Source organism: Rhinolophus ferrumequinum, chromosome 22 (genome assembly GCF_004115265.2).
Source record: "Rhinolophus ferrumequinum isolate MPI-CBG mRhiFer1 chromosome 22, mRhiFer1_v1.p, whole genome shotgun sequence".
Classification (NCBI taxonomy): domain Eukaryota; kingdom Metazoa; phylum Chordata; class Mammalia; order Chiroptera; family Rhinolophidae; genus Rhinolophus; species Rhinolophus ferrumequinum.
This window is the reverse complement of record NC_046305.1, coordinates 22,331,851-22,341,048: the sequence shown is the minus strand read 5'-3', so window position 1 is coordinate 22,341,048 and position 9,198 is coordinate 22,331,851. Positions and strand designations below refer to the sequence as shown.

General features: G+C 39.1%; 1 pseudogene; it reads left to right on the top strand.

The window, feature by feature from the left end:
- Positions 1-1,655: 1,655 nt before the first annotated feature.
- Positions 1,656-2,146, top strand: LOC117015036 (midkine-like; annotated as a pseudogene).
- Positions 2,147-9,198: the final 7,052 nt, after the last annotated feature.

Sequence of the window (9,198 nt, the reverse complement as noted above, 5' to 3'; positions counted from 1 at the left end):
AAGCAATCCCAGGTTCTACATGTTTTCTGTAAAGTGGGCCTATTGGCATAAGAGGCAGGACATTCACCCCTCCTCTGCAGTAGATATGAGAAATGAGGCTGTTTGCTTTAGAAAAGCCAATGGAATTAGACTGGTGTTTACTGTTTCATAAAGGAAGAGTGGACAAATTACCTAGCTAGACCATATTGGGTAGAATTGTTAGTTAAAAGTGACAACCGGGCCTGTAATTTACACTGCACTTTGGAAATTTAAGCTGGGAAGCTCGGAGCTCTCAATCGTGCATTGTAAAGCTCCTTTTGTACTTCTGGCTCATTTTGTGCAGGGAATCATTTAGCCATTGACTTTAACTGCTAATACAGTTCCATCAAATACCAAGTATAAATCAAAATTACTGGATCATTCAAAATCTGTCCTCAGAGCTGTTTATATGTATTTTTTCCAACATTACTTCAGTATAGTTACAAGAGAGGCCGCTAAATTATGATATATTGTGCATGTCTTGTGCCCATCTTACTAGAGCCTGTTGCAAATAAGACGTAATCCATGACAAATTATTTTTCTAGTTATACAAAACATAAATAATGATAATAAAAAGGGAATCAAATTGATGAAAGATGAGGGAGAGAAAAAGGAAAGATGTTTCAAATAAACAGCTCTTCTCTTGGTCTTGACTATCCAAAACAGGTGGGAAAGACAAAGGAGGAATTTTTAAAACTAACTTTGCCTCACAAGGGCCTAAATTCCTTTCTGTCTAGTCCAGTCTTTTGGAGAGTAATAGAAAATTCACTGGTCACATATATAACTTCTTGTATGAAACCAGATCTATTAGCTTTCAGCCTTATATATAGAAGCTCCATGCATCTTTTGTAAAAATCATTCCACCCAAAGAAATATTTTGGTGTGTACAAATCATCATGGATCGTGAAGATAACAGTGGGACAGGCCCCAACGTGGTGATTCCAGTTTTGCTAACATCCATTATATGTCAATAGACCTCAGATGATAAAAATCACTGGACTATTCAATCTGAGCAAATCTGCCATCCTGCCAGAACCATTGTTTTATGGCTTTTTAAATTGTAGTTCAAACAATACGTGGATAAATAAATTAGTATTAGATTTATTCACAGTGGATTAAGAGATATTATGGCAGGAAGAAAGTGTAATGTCCTAACATTTTCTGTCTGCTGTTCCCCACTTTTACCTCTAAAATTTCTACCAGTCATGCTTGGAGAATTATGTAATACACCTGCAAATGTTAACAAAGACTTGTTAATTGAAGGACTTAACCCCCATCTTCTACATAAATCATTATTTTCTCTCTTTGTACCACAGACACATTTTGCAGATCTGTGTGATATTGAAAGACATAAAGAAAGCAACAAATCAAAAAAAAAAAAAACCAAAAAAAACCCCCAAATCCTATCTCAAGCCATCATGGTCATTAATCTTAACATTAACACAGCAAAATAAACATTTGGGAGTGGGCATTTATCACATAATACTTTCCCCTGACTGGTATTACAATACAAACATAAAGCTGATAGATGAAGCGCTAACTTACTCGTAACTCTTTACAGGAACTTCAACAAGGATCATTAGAATTATGTCACGGGGCGGAAGCAGGAGGGAGCGAAGCAGCGCCAAAGGAGAGAGATGCAGCAGCTAGGCCTCCTCCTCGCCCTCCTCACCTTTCTGCTTTCATCTTCGGGCGGGGGCCAAAAAGAAAGACAACGTGAAGAAGGGCAGCCCCAGGACCGAGTGCCCCAAGTGGGCCGGGAGGCCCTGCATCCCCAGCAGCAAGGACTGTGGCGTGGGTTTCCGCGAAGGTACCTGAGGGTCCCCGACTCAGCGCATCCGGTGCAGGGTGTCATGCAACCGGAAGAAGGAAATTGGAGTGGACTACAAGCACAAGTTTGAGGACTGAGGATCCTGTGATGCGGGCTCAGGCACCAAACCCCGTCAAGACACCCACCCTGAAGAAGGCGCCCTACAAGGCCCTGCGCCAGGAGACCTTCCTCGTGACCAAGCTTTGCACCCCCAGGACCAAAGCCAAGGCCAAAGCCAAGAAAGGGAAGGAAAGGGCTAGCGGCCAGGCCGGGATGCCAGAGAGCCCCTGGCTCATGCCCTCCTCCTACAGGCCCTAGATGGAACCCACCAGTGCCTTTTGTTACTTGTCAGCTCCATCAGTCATGCCCTGCCTTTTCCCTTTCCCTTGCCCAGCCCCACCCCAAGTGCCCCAACGGAGTTTAGGAAACTTGAGCCTCCCCTGAAAAGGATTTGATTCCTGTGCCCCTTTTGTTCTTCCCCACAATGATGCCATTACTAGGAAACAAAATAAACCATCACCCCCGCCCCCCCAAAAAAGAAAGAACTATATAAGACATACTCTTTTCAGGTTCCAGAACTCAAGAACGTCTGTTTTTGAAGGAAATTGTTCAGAAATTGTTTGGAGTCTTGAAAATTTGGATTGTGACTGCTGTATCCTCCTAGGTCTCAGTAATCAGCCACAGTCTCAGGATGTTGGCTCTCCAGGGCCCCAGCTCAAATCAGCAAAGCAGTTTAGAAATCCAAAGAGAGGAAAGAGTCTTTGCAATTAAAAGTGTTCTGCCCATGTATAGAATCAAATTTTCCAGAAACACAGCTTAGTATAAACCACGTTTCATGAACATTTCAACATAATATAACGAACACAAGCGTTCCAATGAAGCAGATAGCAGAGCAATTTGTTCTAGCAGATGGTTCGCCCTGGGATCAGAGCAATTATCTCCTTACTCTACACACAGGGGTAGCCAAAGATTCAGCAGTTGACTATTCAAAGCAACTTAGCAATACAACAGAATTTCTGAGATATTAAAACAAACAGGGTTTACATCCTCCTGTCTCCACAAGCAAGTTCTGGAGAATGTTCTAAAGAATAAAAGATGATTACTTAGCTGTATGTGCATAGTCATCCTTCTGAGTTATTTCAAGGAACTGGACCCAGAAGACCTAAGGATTCTTCTGACTGCTCACCATTCTACCACCCCTGAAAGGCTTACGCCTCCTTCTTGTGACTATTGCCTAGGAAAAGGATGCGTCTTCCTTCTTTAATCTTTCCTCTATGTCATCCTGAATCTATGGACAGATAAAGTTGCCCTAGCTAAAACAAATCAACAATTCTCAAAACAAAGTTTGCAATTCACACTTCAAGTGGTGAAGAGATAGGAATTTATATATCATTTTCTGATCTGCAACTACAGAATATAAAACCAGTGTACCGAAACTGGCTTTAAAAGAAAAAAATGTTTACTGGGGAAAAAAAATGGTTGAATACAGAAAACAGAGATATCACCTTTCTGTAGAACAAAATATTAGTTCAAGTCATCTGAGTAATAAATACGTCAGTCAGTTCCCTTGAGTTGTGGTATAAACACCCCCAAATTTTTGACATATGACTAACTCTGACAGAAGAAATTATAAATATGGAATTAACATGTTATGTGTGGGGACAGAGCCAGGAATGCAGTTTCCAGGCTCTCGGCCTCACGTGGAAAGGTGCTGGCTCAGGTAGTAAATGGCCATCAACTGTGATTGGATGGCCATCAGCTGTGGCTAGTTGGCTGTCAGCTGTAACCAGTGAGCCATTGGCCACTATGTAACTGCTGTGGCTACACTAGCAGAAAACAGGGTTCTAGCAAGAAGATGGTGGCTAAGCTAGCAGGTGGCGGAGTGTGGATTGCGGATATTGTGGCTCCTGCCTCCTGTGTCTCAACCCAGCCGCTAGCGAGAGTATAGTGGTATGACTCCCCTATCTATGGCTCCGTGGGTGTTCCTTTTCGGCCTCACCATATCCTGCATTCTTATGTGGGGAGTGGGAGCTGAGACCGGCATGACACCCTGCATGACATTATGTATGGGCTCAGTCAATTCTGCTAGAAGTAAAATTAAACAAACAAGAAAAAATAATTGGTGGTAGAGGATTGGAGGTGGAGGGAAATTATAAACCAGGCCACTATACAGATTTGAGAGTTACAGGGAGACACCCACCTAGGAAAAATTTTTGAAACAAAGAGATGGTCATAGAATTTATGACTTGGAAAAAAACTAAGAAATTTAAGAAGATGGTTAGCAATGGAACACCAAGGGAGCAGGGACACTCAGAATGCTGAAGGCTGCCTGGATCACATAAGTCTTAGTAGAAGGATCCAGACAAAATCTAGACATGCCAGCTACCACCATTCTCATGGAAATAGAAAAAGGTGGCATCTACTTTGAAGTAAAGGTAAAAGCCAAAGAGGAATTAGGAGGTAAAACACAGAGGCTACCCTGAAATCCTGAGCATGACCTTCAGCAGTCTTTTTGGAGTCACTGACTTCTGAAGTCAATAAGTCACTAACAGCTATGATCTTCTGCCCTAAGATGAGTGAAGTCGCTTTACATGCCCCATGGTTGACTGAACAGGCTTCAAGTGCTTTCTCAATTTAGGAGGAAAGTGTCAGAGGGACATACAAGGGAAAGGTTATACAGAGACAAAGTGGGACCTGCCCTGAGAACTCCCTGGGCCTTAGAGACAGAGTTACTTTTATTACCTCAGACAAGATAGTTTCTGAAGCAGAGCTTTGCTCTCTAGCTTATACTCAGCACAATTTCAGACTCCCCCAGATCTCCGTGTCTACTGTGGTCCCAACGAGCAAAACAGAAACAAGAATAATAACAAAAAATAAAAATTTCATTTAAATTGTTTAAAACCCTTGGATACCAAGTCCCAAACACTGCTAAGTAGTTTGTGAATATTTAATTTGATCCTCATTACACTCCATGAAATAGGTGTTATTATTCCCATTTTCCATATGAGGAAACTGAAGCTATTATTTTATATTTTAGACTGCAGACTAAAACTCCTGACTGTCCTTTTGACATATTTTCATTACTTAAACCGAGTATCATTCTGTCACTATTAGATTATCCGGAAAAATTTTTTTTTCCATTTCATGATTAACTTTTATTTAAGCTATAGTAATTTAACCCAAGATCATCAGAACAAGAAACCACATATTGAGATATAGTAACAGGATGGAGATGAAGAGAGGAAGAAAAGGAAGAGGGTTGTCCATGCACTTCTGGTGGTTATATTTAACAGATATTGTAGGTTTATGACCAAGAGGATGACAGCAATAAAGAAAACACCATTAGCAACAACAAAACATATTTGTAGTAGGAGAGCTTGCTATGTGCTATTCATTGTTCTATGTACTCAGTGTAATCATTTAATAAATTACTCATTCAATGTACATCATTTAATAAATTACCCATTCAGAAGAATTAATGAAGCACTCTCATACAATTATCATTTCTATGTTTTCTTTTCTCTAGATAGTAACAGCTGTGAAGAACTTACCATATAATCAAACACCAGTAATTTATTTTTTAGACAAACATATTGATCGTTGTAGGGATCTGAAATGCAAGTTTCAAAAATGTTCTTACATTAAAATTACAGGCCTTACTTTTTTAAGCACTCCAGGAAAAACAGTTGATTATGCTCTTTTTTTTTTTTTCTGTTAAGCAAGAGATATATGAACCAATTTATAGTAGAAAACTAGAAATCTTGCATTTGAACCTGCCCTGTTTTCTACTTTTAAATTCCATTATTTAGAGTAATCCCTGTACCTATTCTAAAAGGGCTCAGGTGGCCCTGATATAAGCTGAAGTAATGCCATCTTATTTAATGATCTCAAAAGCATCAGGCATTAGGTTTTCTTGCCAAATCACTAAACCTCTTCCTCATAATACTGGTTTAAAAAGTACAACAGATGCGTCACAGCTGGCTCATGAACTTCAACACCTCACCAGTTGTTGGCACCACTATCAGTGTTTTTCCCTGAGTTCCAATCCTAATTGCTAGCGTTACAAACTCTGGGGTTTGAAGTTTTAAACGCACTACCTACTTATCGATTTTCAAATTATATGATTCCACACAATAGGTGGTAGTTAGGCACTTATAGTTCAGCATTGCTTTATTTTCCATGAGCATAACTTGCAGGTTACAGGACTTTACCCTAATCAGTTAACCTGAAAAGAGCCATTTCTTTCCTAAGTTTTATCGGACAGTATAATTTTTTTGTGGCTGAGTTGTAAAACCTTTGAAAATAGGATTTGATAATAGGAAGTGACAAATCCTAGCGCAGTTTAACCATCTGCCTTTAATAAATACATGTCCCTTTCCCCCTGCAAACCCTGACATTTTCTTCCCATGACCCAAGGTCAATCAATCAGAGAAAGAGAGAGGATAATTAAAAAGAGACTGTTAGTAAGTCAGCACTGTGAAAAATAGTTATAAATGATGTTCATGTATCTCTGAGAAACAACACTGTCAGTATCTTGCTTTCAAACATGCTTTTCTAACATTTGCTGCTGTCTTCCTTAATGGATTTCCCCCATCTGAAGTCATGGTGGGCTTTTTAGGACCACGGACAGAGACACACAAAGGAGGCAAACTCCTCACTGCACATGGCAACACTGAATGGTGAGAGTTTTGAATGACAATTACATGCATTCATCTTAATTTGGGGCCGGGTGGGGGGCGCATCTGGTTTGAAGGAGCTGCTGGGATTTCTAAACTCAATGAAGATCAATATTGCCCAGGAGGCTGAGGCCTTGAGGCAGACCAAGGGCAAATGTGTCTATTCAACAGATAAAATATTTTTTTAAAAATCATGATGTCACCAGATTTGCTAATAATTAGGTTATATTTAATTTAATAATTTTGCATTTTAGGAGCAGAGTGCAAGGATCCATCAACATTAGGTGTCTTACCTGGTTCCCTTGGGGAGAATGATAGAGATCGGGCCCGCATCATCTGGTACTATTTTATAATTGGGTTTGTTTTGTTTCCTTCAGTAAACTATTTTGAGTACTATGGAGAGACATATGCTGTAGGGGCAGGAGCTGAAATGTGCCAAGTGGGCAAGTGAGAAAATAAATGCCGACTCTTAGTTATGAAAGAACTTATATTGAGAGATGGAGAGAAAGATATAAATATAGATATGGATATATAGAGAAAACTATTATCTTTATGTCAAATAGAAAAACTTAATGGATATGGGGGATGAGTCAAGAAAAAAGAGTACATTTTTCACTTTAAGATTTTATCTCTTTATGTCTACCGATAAAATTTGGCATCTAATCCTCTAATTTTGAGAAATGGATCACATTTTTATGCTTGTTGGATAGAGGTAAGTGAGGCATTGTGACTTTAAGATATTTATTCAGAAATCAGTTACTTGCCATCATAGAGTTCAGATTTTTTTTCCTTCTAATCCAAAGAACATTCACTGAAATGTTCCTTCCTGATTCCACCATTGCAATTCATCTGCTTTGCTCACTGCTGAATCTCTAGCACATGAAAGATTATCTGGCAGATACTCAATACATATTTGTAAAATAAATGAGCATTTCTGCCTTTCAAATTTATAGTCATTCTTAAAAGATTCATCTTCACTCGTCCATTCACTAAGCTTTCTTTGACCACCTCCATTCCTGCTGAAGGCTGTATGTCTCTCCTGTAAACTCCCATAGCTCTCTCCATGTGTGTGCTCTCTTGTAGCATTTCTAGCATTCTGGCTTGGAGCAAAGTAAGTTGTGCAGGTATCTTACCTCCACTCTTCGAATGCAGTATATTGAGCAGGGAGTATTGAACCTGGTAGATGCTCACTGAATATTTTTTTCAATGAAATTAATATTTTAGCTTCAATCTTCTGCAATGACCAGACACCCCAGAGAATTCCTGATCCATAGCCCTCTCCTTTCTTTGTAGCTCTTTTCTAGAAGGGTTCAAGGCTCTGCTATCCATTTTTCTTCATCATCATCCCAAAAATAGCTCAATATTTATTATTCAGCACTGAGCTAACGGCTTTAATATCATTATCAAGTTTCATCTTTGCAGTAAGGACGCTTATTATTCCCACTTTACAACAGACTAAATTGAGCCTAAGAGGAGATAAGTAAAACTTGCCCTAGGTTACATAGGTTGCAAATATCAAACCAGACATTTACAGGAGCTGAAACCACTCCATGTGATGAAACATGGGCCACAAAAAAGATTTTGAAACCAATGTCTAATTTAAAATGAAAACCATGCCCCTGGATGAACATGTTAGAATTTTAAATTGTCGAGATTCTAAAGCGAATGTCTTTAGATTTACTCAATTTCAAAACTCGTTAAAAAGAATACTTTTTAACACAAAAAAGATTTCAAAACTCAATTTCAAAACTAGTTAAAATGGACACTTTTTAACACAAAAAAGATTTTTTGAGCCAATTTGACTTGTTCTGATAATTTCACCATGCCAAAAGAAAGGAGCTAACTTGTGCAATTCTCGATTAAATGGTACTATTTTCTCTTTGCATCATTTTTAGTTTTATTTATACACACACGCACATGTATTTCACATAAGCCAAATAATAATTTTGCCTACTGTCACCTCATGTTTGCAGCTCTGATTTCTAAGGCAGGAAAAGACCAAGGGGACAAAAATCTTTAAAGCCTTCTGAAATGAGGTATTTATTTACAAAGTTATGTTGCCGCATTAACTGTTGCAGAGGGATTTGTAGTCATTGTGTTTGGAGGCTTACTTGCAAGTTTTACTACGGCATTTGACCCCTCTTTTCTTAAAATGTATGCACTTATTCTTGGCCCACTTTAGGATTTCAATTCTGCCTTGGAGATACTGTCCAGATAGTCTGAGTCATTGGTCCTGTTCTCAATAAAGTATAGAAGATGGATAGCTTTAGCACTTTCCTTCAGCTCTTATAAATCTAATAAATGGCCTCATCCATACTGCCTCTTTTGGAATCCTTCACATTGCCTTGGTTGGTTTGTTATAGATAAGAAAGGGGTATGTTTGCCAACCTTGATATTGATGAGAATGAAACAGCTACTCTAATAATTCTACATCTATACAACTTTATTCTTATTGCTCAATGAGCAATGAACGGCATTCCCTAAGTGAAAAACAATGTGGCCAAAGCAATAAAGAATCAGATATTGTCAGGTCATTTGGTGCCTAAGTTAGGCTGAGCCAGGCAACTCCTGGGAGCTCCTGAAGATTAGACATGAGCTCCTAGCAATTCCTGCCAAATACTGGTAGCAGCAATTGTCTCTAACCAGTCAGATAAGGAGATCAGACAAACTTTCGGAACTTGTCCAATTTCTTTG